The 19,000-nt window shown below is 42.8% G+C and overlaps 1 long non-coding RNA gene across 5 annotated transcripts in view; it reads left to right on the forward strand.

The window, feature by feature from the left end:
* Nucleotides 1–6,485: 6,485 nt before the first annotated feature.
* The window catches only part of LOC112449612 (uncharacterized), a 113,792-nt gene continuing 101,277 nt past the window's right edge, over nucleotides 6,486–19,000 (forward strand). For all 5 annotated transcript variants that reach the window (XR_009490458.1, XR_009490457.1, XR_003038209.2 and 2 more), the window contains exons 1-2: nucleotides 6,486–7,856; nucleotides 18,432–18,537. This is a non-coding gene — a long non-coding RNA (uncharacterized lncRNA). The remainder of the gene's footprint in view (nucleotides 7,857–18,431; nucleotides 18,538–19,000) is intronic.

Consider the following 19,000-nt stretch of genomic DNA (forward strand, 5'->3'; position numbering starts at 1 on the left):
TAGACTAGCCTGTGGGTGTCAACATAACAAACACACTGCCAGTGCATTAGGACAATGCAATTCAAGGGACTGGTAAAGGACTGTGGAAAATCTGAAAGCACCTGCCTAGCATTTACAGGCATCCATACTTCATTCCAGTTAGTTGATATCCTGGAAATGTGGGACCTCCGCCAATGATTTCAACAATGAGGTAGCCATCGCTAATCCCTGCTACACGTGCACCTTCGCTCATTTATATTAATGCTAAATCATTTTTTGAAAGAACAGGGAATATCAAATAATTCTGTATGGGTTATCTAAAGGTGTAATGAACTGTATGGTATGCTATTTCCTAAATCTCTAACCTCCAAAGAAAAGCCCACCACCTTGTTCAATAGGACTCGTGACTTGTCCAGAAATTCTCAAAAGTTATTTTTCCACCTCTTCTGATTTTAAGTTTGCTATCGTAAATACAAAATGCTCCAGGAACCCTGACGCCCTCCTACAGCTCTAAGGCTCCCTACACCGTGGCCCAAGTCATAACTTTAAATACCATCTGGGCTTAACAGCCATATTAACTTTGCAACACAGTTTTAAGCATCTGTTTCATCATCCTCATCTTCCCCAAAACTTCTGGGGCTGAAGACCATGTTGTGTCCACCTCTCTTGCCATGCCTCGCACAGTACTGGACACATAGTAGGCCTCAAGGTAACAGTTAAATTGGATTGAATGTTTTTTGGAAAGGGACTAGTAAGATATGATCATTCTTTGCAGAAGTTGAACATGTGATACACGAGGGCATGAGGTGCAGAACAGATATTCATTCATCATTTTCTTTACTCCTTATTCTTTGGGTCTGAAGAACCAAGGCCGGAAGATCTCTAAGGCATAAATATACTCGAGAAACTTCCAATAGTCTGATTTCCCTACATGTTATTCTGATTAAACATCCAAATATCAAAGGTAAAATTAAGTATAAGTACTAGTGACAATGCTTAAATTGTTTATGAGGCTGCTGCTGCTGCAAGTCGCTTCAAGTCCATGTATGGATGTGAGAGTTGGACTGTGAAGAAGGCTGAGCACCAAAGAATTGATACTTTTGAACTATGGTGTTGGGTAAGACTCTTCAGAGTCCCTTGGACTGCAAGGAGATCCAACCAGTCCATTCTGAAGGAGATCAGCCCTGGGATTTCTTTGGAAGGGATGATGCTAAAGCTGAAACTCCAATACTTTGGCCACCTCATGCGAAGAGTTGACTCATTGGAAAAGACTCTATGCTGGGAGGGATTGGGGGCAGGAGGAGAAGGGGATGACAGAGGATAAGATGGCTGGATGGCATCACTGACTCGATGGACGTGAGTCTGGGTGAACTCCGGGAGTTGGTGATGGACAGGGAGGCCTGGCATGCTGCGATTCATGGGGTCGCAAAGAGCCAGACACGACTGAGTGACTGAACTGAACTGATGTGGACAATGGGCTAGGTTTTGTGGGAGAACTAGGAGTTGACAGGCTGAGGGGGATCGTATCGGACTCTTTGTGACCCCGTGGACTGTAGCCCACCAGGCTCCTCCGTCCATGGGATTCTCCAGGCAAGAATACTGGAGTGGGTTGCCATTTCCTTCTCCAGTGGATCTTCCAGACCCAGGGATCGAACTTAGGTCTCCTGCATTGCAGGCAGACACTTTAACCTCTGAGCCACCAGGGGGTTTTATGAGGGGGATGGAGAACCTTCAAATAAAGTCGCTGACCACACTCTGTAAACTTAAAGGGTCAGGCAAATAAAAGGCATCTCAGGAAGAGAAACAATGTTTTCTAAAATCTGTGAGACTCAGGTGTCCTGGTGTGTCGTCCTGGCTTTAGTCATGGTTAGCAAGTCTCTCATCTTTTTTAATCCCACCTCCTTTTTATTTCTTTCCTTTCCTTTCCACCTCCTTCCTTTCCTTTCAAAGGAGAGAACATGCCTGTTCTCCCGTCCTCTGGGCATGATGTGCTATGCTCACTGCTCACATTATATATTGAAAGTTGTTATAAAAAGCAGAGAGCATTCATTAGTTGTGGCTAACATATCTGGCTGTGTATTGGCACCGTGAACCCAGTTGCATGATCTCATTATTCATGTATCTATAAAAGAAGGCTGGGATTTTCCCAATAGTCATGTTCGAATGTGAGAGCTGGACCATAAAGAAGGCTGAGCACTGAAGAATTGATGCTTTCGAGCTGTTATACTGGAGAAGATTCTTGAGAACCCCTCAGACAGAAAGGAGATCAAAGCAGTCAATTCTAAAGGATTCAACCTTGAATATTCATTGGAAGGAGTAATGTTGAAGCTGAAGCCCCAATACTTTGGCCACCTGATGTGAAAAGCTGAGTCATTGGAAAAGACCCTGATGCTGGAAAAGATTGAGGTCAGGAGAAGGGGGCAACAGAGGATGAAATGGTTGGATGGCATCACTGACTCCATGGACATGAGATTGAGCAATCTCTGGAAGATAGTGAGGGACAAAGAAGCCTGGCACGCTGCAATCGATGGGGCCGCAAAGAGTCGGACAGGACTGAACAACAATACCACCTCATCAGCTCTGGCTCTGTGTTGGCACCATAAACCCAGTTCTATTATCTCATTATTCATGTACCTATACAAAGACCTCTTTGATGGACAGAGTCCTGCCATCTTTAATGCTGAGACAGCTGGGTGGAAACTATTTGCAGGACTGTTCTGTCAGTTCAGTTCACAAGTTTTCTGTCAGTAGCCTACTAGCTTTTCCAGGATTACACTAAGTGCGTTTATGGGTAGGGAGATGTGTGAGCATACAGGAAAAATAGGGTAGCATTTAAAAGGAAAAGGCAGCTGCTTCCATGAGATGACCAGCTCCTGGTGTTCCGCCTCCTTTCCTCACTGTTCTTTCTCAGCCTCTCACATCTCTCCATTCCTGCCCACACTGAAATGCTGCAGCTCGGGGGTACCACCATTTTGGAACATTTTCTGTTCGTATTCTAAACTTACAGCCATTACCTTGAAAGAGTGGATTTCCCTGGAGTACAAGAGAAGAGAACTTTATTTCCTTATGCTTTCATATCTGCTCTCTGGGGCTCATTTCTCCTAGCCCTGAATGAAATCCAAGGCCATCCCACGATTTTTCTGATCACTCTGAGGTGGGGCTATGTGTTAGTCCTTCAGTCATCTCCTACTCTTTGTGAGCCCATGGATGTAACCCACCAGGCTCCTCTGTTCATGGAATCCTCCAGGCAAGAATATGGGGGTGGGTAGCCATTCCCTTCTCCAGGGTGTCTTCCCAACCCAGGGATCAAACCCAGACCTCCTGCATTGGAGGCAGATTCTTTACCATCTGAGCCACCAAGGAAGTCCCATAGCATCCATTAAAACCAAGCATCAAAATTAATTGAACCTAGAACCAGACATTTAACGTATTGTATCATAAAGGATTAAAGCAAGATTTTTTAAAGGACACATTTGTTTCCATTCATTAAAGGATAATTTTCAAAAAATATAAAATCATACAAAATGAACATGTGTCAAAGATTTTATCTACTTTATTAATTAAAACAAAAATCCATAAGATGATTAATACAATTCAAAGGAAAATCTGAAGAGCAGACATATTTACAGTCACTCAAGAATGCTAAAATGAATTTGCTAATACTTACAAAACTGGTTGATAGCCTGTAAGGCAGCAAACTGTAGAGTTTTGCTGGTGGCTTAGCAGTAAAGAATCTGCCTGCCAATGTAAGAGACTCAGGTTCAATCTCTGGGTTGGGAAGACCCTCTGGAGAAGAAAATGGCAATCCACTCAAGTATTCTTGCCCGGGAAATCCCAGGGACAGAGGAGCCTGGTGGGCTACAGTCCATGGGGTCGAAAAAGAGTCAGACATGACTTAGGAGTAAAAAACAACAACGAGGCAGCAAACCAGTTTTCTATGGGGCAGGAATCAGGTGCACCTCTGCTAGACGCAACTCATTTGCATTTCTATGGGTAAAAATAATTTGAATTATCATCATATCCTTGCTAGTAATCAGTTCAGTTCAGTTCAGTCGCTCAGTCGTGTCCGACTCTTTGCGACCCCATGAATCGCAGCACGCCAGGCCTCCCTGTCCATCACCAACTCCCAGAGTTCACCCAGACTCACGTCCATCGAGTCAGTGATGCCATCCAGCCATCTCATCCTCTGTCGTCCCCTTCTCCTCCTGCCCCCAATCCCTCCCAGCATCAGGGTCTTTTCCAATGAGTCAACTCTTCACATGAGGTGGCCAAAGTATTGGAGTTTCAGCTTCATCATCAGTCCTTCCAATGAACAGTTCTTCTTTGGAAGAACACCCAGTCCTTCCAAAGAACATCAGTCCTTCCAATGAACACTTCAGCATTAGTCCTTCCAATGAACAGCTTCTAATGAACACCAGGACTGATCTCCTTTAGGATGGACTGGTTGAATCTCCCTGCACTCCAAAGGACTCTCAAAAGTCTTCTCCAACACCACAGTTCAAAAGCATCAATTCTTTGGCGCTCAGATTTCATCACAGTCCAACTCTCACATCCGTGGTACTGGAAAAACCATAGCCTTGACTAGATGGACCTTTGTTGGCAAAGTAATATCTCTGCTTTTCAATATCCTATCTAGGTTGGTCATAACTTTCCTTCCAAGGACTAAGCATCTTTTAATTTCACAGCTGCAATCACCACCTGCAATAATTTTGGAGCCCCCCAAAATAAAGTCTGACACTGTTTCCACTGTTTCTCCATCCATTTCCCATGAAGTGATGGGACCAGATGCCATGATCTTCGTTTCCTGAATGTTGAGCTTTAAGCCCACTGTTTCACTCTCCTCTTTCACTTTCATCAAGAGGCTTTTTAGTTCCTCTTCTTTCTGCCATAAGGGTGATTTCATCTGCATATCTGAGGTTATTGATATTTCTCCCGGCAATCTTGATTCCAGCTTGGGCCTCCTCCAGCCCAGCGTTTCTCATGATATACTCTGCATATAAGTTAAATAAGCAGGGTGACAATATACAGCCTTGACGTACTCCTTTTCCTATTTGGAACCAGTCTGTTGTTCCATGTCCAGTTCTAACTGTTGCTTCCTGACCTGAATATAGGTTTCTCAAGAGGCAGGTCAGGTGGTCTGGTATTCCCATCTCTTTCAGAATTTTCCACAGTTGATTGTGATCCACACAGTCAAAGGCTTTGGCATAGTCAATAAAGCAGAAATAAATGTTTTTCTGGGACTCTCTTGCTTTTTTGATGATCCACCGGATGTTGGCAATTTGATCTGTGGTTCCTCTCTGCCTTTTCTAAAACCAGCTTGAACATCTGGAAGTTCACAGTTCACATATTGCTGAAGCCTGGCTTGGAGAATTTTGAGCATTACTTATACTAGCGTGTGAGATGAGTGAAATTGTGCAGTAGTTTGAGCATTCTTTGGCATTGCCTTTCTCTGGGATTGGAATGAAAACTGACCTTTTCCAGTCCTGTGGCCACTGCTGAGTTTTCCACATTTGCTGGCATATTGAGTGCAGCACTTTGACAGCATCATCTTTCAGGATTTCGAATAGCTCAACTGGAATTCTATCACCTCCACTAGCTTTGTTCGTAGTGAGGCTTTCTAAGGCCCACTTGACTTCACACTCCAGGATGTCTGGCTCTAGGTGAGTGATCACACCATTATCATTATCTGAGTCATGAAGATCTTTTTTGTATAGTTCTTCTGTGTATTCTTGCCACCTCTTCTTAATATCTTCTGCTTCTGTTAGGTCCATATCATTTCTGTCCTTTATCGAGCCCATCTTTACAATTAATAGAGTTGTAAAATAGCCTGCTCCAACCCTGGTGGCTCAGAAGGTAAAGAATCCACCTGTAATGCAGGAGACCTGGGTTTGATTCCTGTGTTGGGAAGATCCCCTGGAGGAGGGCATGACAACCCACTCCAGTAATCTTGCCTGGAGAATCCCCATGGACAGAGGAGTCTGACGGCCTATAGTCCTTGGGGTCACAAAGAGTCGGACATGACTGAGTAACTAAGCACATTCCAGCAAGACAATCAAAGATGCAAAGCTCTATAGAATCAGATAACCCTAAAGGGTTTCCTAGATTATGCTCAGCATTCCCCTGAAAGGATACCTAGTAATCTTTTATGCATTTCAAAGACTTTCATAATTTTCCTAATTGCAGTACTCTCACAGGAATATTTGTAATATTATTTTTCATGGTATATATGACTGACAATTTTGGTGGTATTAATAAGCAAATTTAAAGTTATTTTAAAGCAGTTTTCATTTCATTTCCATTTCAAACCATTACATTTTGCATTTTTGTCTGTGCTTTTTAGTGTATATAAAACAATAGAACTTACAAATACCTTATACAAAAATAAACACAAATATATATTAAATATTTAGAATTAAAAAATATTTTACCAATGAAGTACCAGTGAAGATGTACAGTTGCAACTTTGAAGATCGCTGTTCTGAGACTAAAATTCTCAGTATCTTCAAGACACAGTCTTTTAGCGAGAGTTCTCAGTCCTTTTTCCCCTTGTCAACTACACTGGCTATATCCCACACTGTTAGCTGACTTATTAGTCAGAATGGTTAGCTTGCTCAAGAACCACAGTCTCTAGCATTGAAAACTGGCTGCTTGAACATATTTCAGTAAGGGAGATCATTATATTGATAGAGTCTTAGTAGATTTATTGGAGGAGAGAAGGCAAAGGAACAAATGTGTGAGGCTACTGGGGTCTGTTTTAATGACGAGTCATTAATGAGTCATTCAATGGTTTTCTTGGGTTGGGCAAAGAGGTGACAGAATAGTTCCGGATCCGTGGCCAGAGCTAGGTGGTGATTTCTAAGCAAGTACTGAAGAGACAGTTGTTTGATGTTATTTATTGCACCAAGAAGAGTGTTTTCGCTCGAATAAGGATAAACTGACAGTAGAGTAGGCAAATTAATGGTTTTAGGAAGTGCCTTATAACAGTTTCTTGAGGCTGTAGAACAAACTGCCACAGACTTAAAACAACAGAAGTTTATTCTTTCAGAGTTGTGGAGGCCAGAAGGGTAAAACCTATGAGTTGACGGGGCCACACGCCTTACAGAGGCCCTAAGGGACACTCCTCTCCTCTTTCAGTGTCTGGTGGCTGTTGGCCTTCTTCAGCCTGTGGTTGTACCTCCCTCTGTTCCATCATCATGTCAGCTTCTCCTCCATGCCTGAATGTGTCTCTTCGCTCTCTCTCTCTTTTCTCAAAACATATTTTATTTATTTATGGCTGTGCTGGGTCTCCCTTGCTGCATGGGCTTTTCTCTAGTTGCGGTGAGCAGGGGCTACCGTACTTGCGGTGCAATAACAGAGGCCCTCACTGAAACGGCTTCTCTTGTTGTGGGCCAAAGGTTCTAGGGCACGTGGGCATCAATAGTTGCAGCTCCTGGGCTCGACAGCAGAGCCTCACAGTTGCGTAACTCCATGGTTGTGGAAAAAGGGCTCTAGGGTTGGCGGGAATCGGTAGTTACGGCTCCAGGCTCCAGAGCACAGGTTCCGTAGTAGTGGTGCGCGGGCTTAGGCGCTGCACCGCATGGGGATCCTCCCTGACCAAGGATGGAACCCATGTCTCCTGCACTGGCAGGCAGATGCTTTACCACTGAGCCACCAGGGAAGCTCTGTCTTCTGTCTCTGAAAATCCTTAATTCAATTACATCTTTGACCATCTAACATATTATCCATTCCTTTGGTGTGAAGGTGATATTCCCAGGTTCCAGAGATACAACATGGATGTCTTTTGGGCGATATACTGGGTTGAAGAGTATCCCCTCCAAACATCATGGCCACTTGGAACTGCAGAATATAGCCGTATTTGAAGTAGGGTCTTGGCAGATGTAAGTAGTCATAATGATGTCATACTGGGCCAGGGTGGGCCCTAATCCAGGGACTGGTGTCCTTATAAGAAGAGGAAAAAGACACAGAGCACACATGGAGGGGAGAATAGGACAGCTTGTGCTGAGGAGGGCAGAGACTGCAGTGGTGTGTCCACAGGCCAAAGAGCAGCACAGATGCCAGAGCCACCAGAACATAAGACCAGTTCATAGACATCTCTTTAGAGTTGGAGGCAACACACTAAGAGTGAGATGGCTTTTGAGGAGTCATGCCTGTAGCACAAAGTTCATGCCCCCATTTCCCCTTTTCCTTCTGTTGGAGCCAATCAGGCAGAAATTAAAGATCCTCTCTGATCGGGTGACATTTCCAGCCTCTTGGCCCTGCTACAATCTGTGTATTCTTTGTGGCTTTCGGGAAGTCCTATTTGTCAGCTTTGTCCCATCCTTTTCCCCACATCCCCATAAACCTAACACTACAGAGCAGAGGCTTGGGTTGCAGAAGGTGGCAACACACTGGTAATTCTGCTCCTCCACCCAGATCCACCTTCCACCCTTGTCCCTGCTCTGTGTCCCCAGAGCCTGAGCACACGACTGAATGATCAGAATTAATGTTGGTTTTCCTTCTTTCTCCCATCTTTCTGGCTCTCATGGAAGGAGCCTTGGGTAGAAGAGGATTCCCAAACATTGAAAATAGGCCTATATCTTATCCTCTGGCTTAGACAATGGCATTGTTTTTGCATATGAATACATGTGTTTGGTTTCCTTTCAGCAGGAATTGTTTTGACATCTTCTCTTGCCCTACCTCAAGTCAATATTTTCAAACTATACCTAACCCTGATCCGTTTTCCTTCTGGTTGGCAACCTGTCCTTTTTCAACCTGGTGCAAAGTTTTAGAAAAGAATGCCATTCTCATACATTCCAAGGAGCCACATGGAAGTGGGTGTCTATTGCTCTGTTCACTGTGGAGGGTCAAGAATGTGTGTCTGACACACCAGCCTGCTGGACATAAGTTACATCCTAAACCCTCTGTCTCCATAAATAACCCCTGGCAGTTTCATTACAGCCTGGGGTACCCCAGCTAACACTGGCAGCTAACTTAACACCAATCAATCTTTCTAATGCCTTTCATGGTTTGGTTTCATTAAGAGCCGAGGCCATCATTCACCCATGCCTGCTTGGCCACCATGTTGATTTGTGTCTCCTTATTGTGTGAACGCATATGCATCCCCGAAGACCCGAGATTTCCTCAGAAAGACAGTGCTGCTGAGTGCTCCCTATTTATGGCTTAGCATAAGAATATATATTGCCTTTTATTACATGGCCATTAGAGAGTAAAATCTGGGGAGAGATTTCCATTGGAGTGTAGTGAGCATAATTATAAACTTGGAGATGATGTGAAATATGCCCTTGCTAGAATATTCACTGAGTTTTCAAAGAGGGTTTTCTTCTGGTGACACCAATTAATCATGGCCCATGTGAGCCCATGATACTCCCCCCTCCTCGTTATTCCTGTTTTCCAGGCTTTGTTTAGCCCTTGTCTCTGTCCCTGTATCTAGCCAAGAATTGGCCAATTTGAATGAAAAAGAGACCATTGATAGGTCTCTGGTAAAACCTCAGCAAAAGGAGTGTTTCTCTGTCAGTTTTGTGTAGGATTCTGAGGTGAAAATCTAGGTCTTGGGGGAGAGAGGAAGTAAAGGGAATGAAAAAAAAAAAAAAAGCCTCTGTAACAGAGGGTCCAGGAACCACTTTATCCGGCTCAGCACGAATACCTGCAGCATGGGCACAGCCTGCCCCCCAACCCCCCAGAGCACCCTCTTTTAGTGAAACTGGGGGTGAGGAAAATTGGTACTTAAGTTAAAGCTTCAACCAAGCAGTTTTTGATTACATAGCTAGAATTTGCTCACCAGATCCTCATGGTTCATACTAACCTTGGCAGGGTCTCAATGGCCATTTTTCACACTTGACTTATTCTTGAATAATTTCTGAAACACATTAAGCCTAGAAAGCTTTCCCTCTAACCTCACTCACGCATATTTTTCTTTGCCTCTCTACATTACCCCTAAGCCTCTTCGGGATTTTTATCATAAAGGCCACAGGAGAGCCCATTCATCTTTTCTGCCTACATTTGTGTGTCCACTGTGGACATCAATGGGTGGGCTGAAATGGGCTTACTAAGACATGCAACTGAGGGGTGGATAGAACCTAATCTTCCCAGTCTTGTCCTTTCCACCCACCTGCTCCCTTAGCCTGTGTCAGCAATTAACTCCCCCTTCCCCACACCTCCATCCCTTCCATATCCCTAGTGGCTTCACACAGCCAGCTCTCCTCTGTAATCCCTTGCTTCTCTGTCCATCACACAAGCACAAACCTTGATTAGTCTCTACACTCTCTATGGCAGAAACAAAACTAAACTAAACACAAACAATTATAGCAACAAACCCTTCTGGTCCCTTTGCTTTCTGAATCAATGATTTGTGACTGAGTGTGTGTGTGTGTGTGGGGGGGGGGCGGGTGTATCTTAGGATGATGCTGAAAAAGTAAAATCAGAATCTGTAGTAAGGGAGTGTACCTTGAGGCCACATTCAGCATTGTGATTTTACATTTAAAAGATACAGCCTCCCTAGCAAAAACCTGGTTTTATTATCTATATTACACAATGTAAACAGAATTCGATAAGACCTGGAGAAGACTCCAGGAAAATGTCTTCTTTTTTCATTTTATGAAACAAGTTATACAATGTAAATATGACTTGGAAAAACTGGACAAGAAAGAAAAGTAGTTATCTGCCATTACCTGAGAGAAGGTTCACACTGCCTTGATGAAGGGATAAACACTTCGAGAGAGTGTATAAAGATTGTGTTTATCCATTTGTTTCACTCCTTGGGTCTGTTTGGTTAATGAGTTACCCCTCACCATATCCCCTCACCAGGATTGTTTGTAGTGAAATCCTGGTAACTTCTACTAACAAAGCAGTTTGATAGTAAGGGCTGAAAAACCAGAAATGGTGGCAACTTGAGCACTGAGCAAGTTTTCTGATTCATTTCTTCAGGGGTTAAGAAGTTTTCTATCCCATGCTCAAAAATGACCAAAACATCAATGCGTGTCTTCCTTTCCTTGGTTTAAGATATTTGCCCCTGCTTGAAATGGAAGTATCAGTAGGAGATATTGTTCTTTTAGCCAAATTTTAGTCACTATCAGCTCAGAGTGACTGGGTTCCGTCCTAAGAACAAAAGGATGTGAGCAAAGCATGGAGAGGGTGTTAGTACAGTGAGCAGTTAAAAGAGGGAAGGGAGGTGTCCAGATTGATTTTGTGTGTGTGTGTGCCAGTACTTCTCTGCTCCTTATATCCTTATTCTTTGCCATGTAACAAAGTTGTTCTTCCCTTGAAAGGATAGGGTTGTGGGTCTGCAAGGAGATCAAACCAGTCAATCCTAAAGGAAATCAACCCTGAATGTTCTTTGGAAGGACTGATGTTGAGGCTCAAACTTCAATACTTTGGCCACCTGATGCAAAGATACGACTCACTGGAAAAGACTCTGATGTTGGAAAAGATTGAAGGCAGGAGAAGAGGGCAGCAGAGGATAAGATGATCAGATAGCATCACCAACTCAATGGACATGAATCTGAGCAAACTCCGGGACATAGTGAAGGACAAGGACTTTGGTGTGCTGTAATCCATGGGATTGCAGAGTCGGACATAACTGAGTGACTGAACAACGATGACAGAGGAAAAGTTTCATGACACTGGATTGGGCTACAATTACTTAGATATGACACTAAAAGCTCAGGCAACAAAGGAAAAAACAGATAAATTAACTTCATCAAGATTAAAAACTTTTGTTGTATCAAAGAACAATATGATAAGATCAGGCACATTCAGGGTGATAGGACCTTAGAGACAAAACATAGTTTGGACAGAGTGAAAGGCAACACATAGAGTGGGAGAAACTATTTTCAAATTAGATACCTGATAAGAGATTAATTGGGAAAGGAAATGTCAACCCACTCCTGTATCTTGTCTGCAAATTCCATGGACAGAGCAGCCTGGCGGGCTACAGTCTATGGGGTTCACAAGAGTTGGACATGACTTGGCAACCAAACAACAACAGATGAGATTATTATACAGAATATTTAAACAGCCCCGCAACCCAAAACAACAACAAAGCAAACACCCCTATTAAAAAATGAACACAGGACTTTAACTGACATTTTTTCCAAAGAAGATGTACAAATAGCCAGAAAGATGCTCAGAATCACTAATCATTAAGGAAATGCAAGTTAAATCCACAATGAGCTACCACTTAATACCCATTGGGATCATTATTATTAAAAAAAAAATAAAATAACAAGTGTTAGTGAGGATATGGAGAAATTGGAACTTTTATGATGTGCTGGTAGGAAGGTACTGTTATAGCCACTTTGAGGAACTGAAAAATGGCAGTTCCTCGAAAAAATTAAATTGAACTACCATATGATTCAGCAGTTCTTTTAACTATGTACACCAAAATTGAAAACACGGATTCAGATACTTATACACTCATATCTGTAGCATTCAGTTCACAATTGACAGAAGGCAGAAGTAACCAGTGTTAGTTGACGGATACATGAATAAACAAAATGTGGTATACACAAAGAATGGAATATTATTCAACTTTATAAATGAAAGAAAATCTGATACATGCCAAACATGGATGAACCTTGAAAACCTGCTGAGATAAGCCAGTCACAGTACTGTGCACTTAAAAAGGTAAAAGTTTATGTTATATATAAGAAGAAAAGTGGAATTGCTCAGTCATGTCCGACTCTTTGTGACCCCATGGACTGCAGCCTGCCAGACTCCTCTGACCATGGAATACTCTAGGCAAGAATACTGGAGTGGGAAGCCATTTCCTTCTCCAGGGGATCTTCCCAACCCAGGGATCAAACCTGGGTCTCATACATGGCAGGCAGATTCTTTACCATCTGAGCCACAAGAAAAATATACATAACATATATATATATATATATATACACACACACATATGTTATATACATATATGTATATAGTGTGTATATTATATATGTATATATTATGTATATTTGCCACAACAAGAGGTGGGACTAGCCATAGAAGAGGAGGAAGTGATATTCATTGGAAGGACTGATGCTGAAACTGAAGCTCCAATACTTTGACCACCTGATGTGAAGAGCTGACTAATTGGAAAAGACCCTGATGCTGGGAAAGATTGAAGGTAGGAGGAGAAGGGGACAACAGAAGATGAGGTGGTTGGATGGCATCACTGACTCAATGGGCATGAGTTTGAGTATGCTCTGGGAGATAGTGGCAGGCAGGGAGGCCTGGCGTGCTGCTGTTCATGGGTCGCAAAGAGTTGGACACAACTGAGCAACTGAACAACAATAAGCCATAGAGAGGAGGAAGTGATAGTGTGCAGGACTGACCCTAGACTTTGTGAGGCCTCCTGTGCTTCTGCTTGCTGTTTTGAGCCATAGCCAAAACATAGCCATTGGGATGTCCTTTCAGGCTAAACCCTAGAATGACTAAGCACGCATGGAGCGAATTGAATCCATGCCTCAGCTAGGAATCAGGATATCTGTATCCACAGTTTAAGGTGGAACCATCTAGATGAATGCTGCCTAGGTTGGCCAACTCTTGATGACCTGCAATTGGTTAAATGAGTTTAATAATTATTATTGAAGCCTCTAATTTTGGAATAGTTGTTACACAGCCATGTTGCGAAGCAAGAATTAAGGTGGAGAAGAGAAAGTCTAGTAGAGTACTCCATGAAAGAGCAATACTTTTAGCCTCATAATTGTCCCAGTGCCAGCCATTTCTCCTCTAGTGAAGGTATGTTTAATCAGGGTTATCTCTGAGGATCACCAAAATTTCCCTTGCTGCTTCATCCATAGACTAAAAATAGACTCAAGTGCGTTAGTTCTGTTCGATGCCTATGTATCAACCACTAGCTTTGTCAAAACACTATTTATGTTGTCTTATGTGGCTCTTCATTGCTCTTAGGATAAATTCCTAGTTTCCTGATACAGCTTTTACATCTTACTTGCCTGGTAACTTCCTCTCCAGTGTCACCTCTTACTCAGTCCCTCTCATTTTTATCCCTCCTGTCATCTCTTAGTCTCTCTGTTTGTCTCTCCTTCCCTGATTTTTTTCTCTCATTCTTTCTTTGGGCTTTCAGATTTGGTACCCCTCTAACTGGAACATCCATCCACTCTGATATTTTTTCAAACTAGTTCCTGATCATCCTTCCATTAGGTCTTAATTTCAGTGTTACTTTCTTCAAAGGGTCTCCCATGAACCCTCAGAGCAGAGAAGATGGCACATACTCTGCACTGCCGTTGACCCCTGTAACATCCTAACTTTACAAAACACATGCTTGTGCTCAATGTGTCTGTCTTGATCACCCCATCTTCTCAGTTTAGCTGGTACCAAAACATAGGGGAAATGCAATATACTTTAGTTTAAAACACTATAATCAGATGAATTAATGAACCAAAGTTATGGCTCTGAGATCGCTATGTTCTCTTGTCAAGATTCACTAATGGATTCTATTGGTCAAAATTCTTCACTCCAGCTTATAGAAATTTAAATTGAATAAAAACTTAAAGATCATATAATTCAATTCAAATAAGCAAGCTGAAATTTCTTCGAAGATAATTTCCTGGGAGGTATTTCTGTGGTATTTCTAAACTGGCTGCTTCAAAGAGAATTATAAAATAATAAGTATTTTGCCCCTAACCTCTGGATTTACTAAATAGAGCATTTATTCTTGAACCTGCCTTTTAACTGAGTAATACAAGTCAGGGGCCCATCCATAGAAAAGGAAATTTATGGGCTTATGAGTCTTCATTTGCAGTTCTTGAGAGTATAATGATGACTTCTGATTTAGACATTCCCCAGAGATGCGGCTGAGCTGGTGCTAAAAAACCTCAGCTATTTACTAGGATATCAATCCCTCTCATCAGGACATTAATTCCTAGGAATGTTTTAGTCTCTCAATTGGTAATTTCCATCACTCATTCCATGACTAGCAATTAATATTCATTAAGGGTCCATGCTGCTGCTGCTGCTGCTCCTGCTAAGTCGCTTCAGTCGTGTCCGACTCTGTACAACTCAATGGACTGCAGCCCATCAGGCTCCCCCGTCCTTGGGATTCTCCAGGCAAGAACAATGGAGTGGGTTGCCATTATCTTCTCCAATGCTTGAAAGTGAAAAGTGAAAGTGAAGTCACTCAGTCGTGTCCGACTCTTCGAGACCCCATGGACTGCAGCCGACCAGGCTCCTCTGTCCATGGGATTTTCCAGGCAAGGGCCCATAAGACACCTAATTCTCCCGTGTACTGGGCATGTATCTACCGGGGGTAAGAGAATTTGATCAAAGCACCAAATCTTCCTAGGTCATCTTATTAAATAGTCTTTTTTTTTTTTTTCAATTTAAGCAAGTTGTTTTACACTGCGACTTGATACACACACACATTTCCACTTCAAGGGTCTAATTGATTCATCATTGTGTTACATTATTATTCACTAAGTAATATATTATTTAATTATAATACATACAAATGAGATTATTAAATATTACTCACTAAATAATATAATAACTTATGAGAAAGTAATTTATAAATTCTGAAGAATAACATACATATTTCATAAAAGTTCTTCTAAGAGCATAAACTTGTTCATCAAATTCAGAAATATGAGGAAAAGTGGGCCTTCACTTTTCTGATCTGACTGCGTCACTCTCTGCTTGAGAATTCTTCAAGGGTAACCTTGGCATTGTAGGTGATACCCAAATCATCTTTCTGGGCCTGCTCCTGCCCCACCCCTCACCTTGTACCTTTGAGTTCCTGCTCATCCTCTCTCCTCAACCTAGGCAGCTTTTCCACCTAATGAACCCTTGTACTTTCCTCAAGGCCTAACCTGAAGTCACACTGTTCACAGGCCTTCCCTACCCTGTACTCCAGGTAGAAGGTATTCCTCTCTGTACACGTTCATAGCATAACACATGCAGTCTTGGGACAGCCCCTCTCCATAGTAACAGACGTGTCTCATTCATCTTGCCATTTCCCAGCCCCTCAAAGAACGGCTACTCACAATGCTTGTCGCCTCCCATCTTGCAGCATTATAACCAACAAGGGCGTCCTTTTCCTTCCAGAAATGGTCCCTTAAGCCTATCGTTGGTTTCAGAACAATGGGCTGGAGGGATGCTGGCCAGGGCTTGATCTAGGTTGGCCATTTCATATTGCAGTGGCTCCAGGATTTGGGGGCTTTAGGAAATAGACAATTCCAAGAGACAGGGGAAGACCCTGTATCCCACCTGGATATAGATTCCCATGCAGTGCACATTCACCATCATCCCCCAGAGAGATTTGGAAAGATCTGCTGTCATCCTGGGGCTTCCCTGGTGGCTCAGCGATAAAGACTCCTCCTGTCAATACAGGAGCTGCAGGACATGCAGGTTCGATCCCTGGGTCGGGAAAACCCTCTGGAGAAGGAAATGGCAACCCACTCCAGTATTCTTACCTGGGAAATCCCATGGGCAAAGGAGCCTGGCAGGCTATTGTCCATGGGGTTGCAAAGAGTCGGACACTGCTGAGCATGCATGCAGGCATGCCACGATCTTCCTAGTGTGGATAGCTCTGTTTCTGCAGGTACCAGACCCTCCCCTCCTGGAACACAACCACTCTTGCAATGACAGTGCTCTGAGCCCTGCTCAGAAGCGAGGAGGAAAGGAAAATCTCGTTTGTGGAGCACATGCTGTGTGTTTATGAACATCAGCTCGTTATTCATAACATTCAACAGATGAGGTGACCAAAGTGCCGAGGTAAAGGCACTTGATTAGGATCACATACCCAGGGAACTGTGGGAACTCCAGTCACTAGAACTCAGTCTCATCTTTTTCCACCTCCTTACCTTTGGAGAGATCTCTTATAAAATTCCACTCCAGTCACTTGATTAAATCTCCCTGGAAACCTACCCTAGACTTGTATGCCCCTAAGCAAAATGACAAATGACTAAAGGGGAATAGAAATCATCTTTTAATCATCTTTAAGGCCATAGATGCACATAAATGACTTTCTGGGGGGAGTAACAGTGCTTTCAGAGGGCAATCTAAATTCTGGCTGAATACCATCAATAACAATAACAATAGAATAGAGAAAGCAGGGACCACGTGGAAAAGGCTGGTAAGGGCTTTAACACAGTCAAAAGTTTATATTCAGTGAGGGAAATTAATATTTCACATTCACTTTCTTTATTAGCTTAGACATCTGAAGGTCATGGGGAGAGTTTTTCAGGTTACCAGCCTGGCAGTCTTTATCTGGAGATGAGACACTGGGGACTCCCAAGGTGAGATAGAAGATATCCTCCAGGTAGCCAGATGAGATGACTAGCAAGGGATGGTACATAATAATTAGCAAGCTCATTACCACCTGCCATTTCAGAACTGCCTGTCAACCCAGATTCATCTGATGTTCAGTTGCTTTTTGTGAAATGAAGGAGAAGGGTTTTGATATTTTTCTGAAGGTCCACCTAACATTGGGAGATCAGTGTGTGTGTGTGTGTGTGTGTGTGTGTGTGCGCGTGCGTGCGCACGCACGTGTGTGTGAATTCCTGATCAATTGAGAGCTGCTCCGGTGGGGGCTGTCTTATTTTTAATTATACTTTGAGTGAAGATTAATCAGTTAAACAGGATTTCCTGGGGCTCTTCTGGAATGTGGAACATTGAAGAAGACAGTGAAGCGGGTCAGGAAGCTCAGCATGAGCCTTTTAAATATTTTATAAGGAAATAGGAAATAGTCTTTAATAGCAACACCTCTACAAGTATTGAATGGGTGAGATACACACGTGTTCATATGACTTTGCTCATGGTTGGATTGTCAGCTGCATAGTCAGAGTTGGATGAGATACAGCCTTTCATGGAGTATTTGTTGAGAGCCAGGGAAACTTGGGAAGATGACTAGAAGATGAACATTAAAGATGAGCAGGGGTGCAGGGGAAGAGTGGCAGCTCATAGGTCTGCTTGTCTGTTTATCCAGAGACAGAAGGTTAAAAGTTGGTTGGCTTTTGGACCCTCTGTGTTGGGAAGTTTGGAAGACTGAATGCACTGGCTTCAGCCCCTGAGGTAGTAGAGGCTGGCATTTATTCTATTAATAGCTATGCTTTGGTCTTTGCATAGATGAAAAATCACAATGCCCTGCATGTCACATGTTTCCATCTTGTTTCCTTCCACCCAGATAAGTACTCTGGGTTACAAGCTCAATAGTAGGGGGTTCATTTATTCTCTTGATCATTCATTTACTTACATGTTCATTCTATTTTTCAGCATATATTTTACTCAATAAACTATTTTGGACAACTTATTCTGTGCCAGGCATAGCATTAGCTCCTGAGGACACAGAAATGAAAATACACAGTCTTGTCCCACAGGGAACACAGAGGCTCTGCAGATAGTATATGAATTTCAATCTATCTGGGGAAAATCTCCATAAACAACTGTTCTTCTGGTGTCTTCTGTAATAAAGGCATATCAAATATGCTTCAAATGCATACTTTCTATGATCACAGGCCTTCACTGATGCTGTTTCCTGCCTGAAACATCTTAATCATCCTACTTGTATGCCAGGATCCTCATCTGCCCCCGTTCCCTCCACAAAGCCTTCTGACCACTTGGGTAAGACTGTTTCCATCTGCATTCACTGAAACTATCTCTGATCTGTTTTGGATGTGAACTGCCTTGCATGTGACTTAATTGCTTTAGAGGATTGTATTCTGGACAGCAGAAATGTTATATTTCTATGCCTTATAGAGCAAAGAGCTTGTAACACATTCTGATGCTTTTAAATGGTTAAAATTCTTTGACCCGCCTCATTTCAAGAGGTGATGCCTGATACCCTTACCCTTGCATATGGGCTGTACTTTGCCACTTGCTTCTATTAAACAGAATAAAGCTGAAGTGATGGTGTGCAGTATCAGAGACCAGGTACCAGAAGACACTGTGGCTTATTGCTTGCTGTCTTTTGAGTCTCTCCCTCAGGGAGAAAGCAGTGACTATGTCATGAGGACACTCAAGCAGGCTACAGAGAGGCCAAAACAGAAACTGTGGGCTCCTACCAAACATCAGACTAATTTTCCAC

This window comes from Bos taurus, chromosome 14 (assembly GCF_002263795.3).
Source record: "Bos taurus isolate L1 Dominette 01449 registration number 42190680 breed Hereford chromosome 14, ARS-UCD2.0, whole genome shotgun sequence".
NCBI lineage: Eukaryota > Metazoa > Chordata > Mammalia > Artiodactyla > Bovidae > Bos > Bos taurus.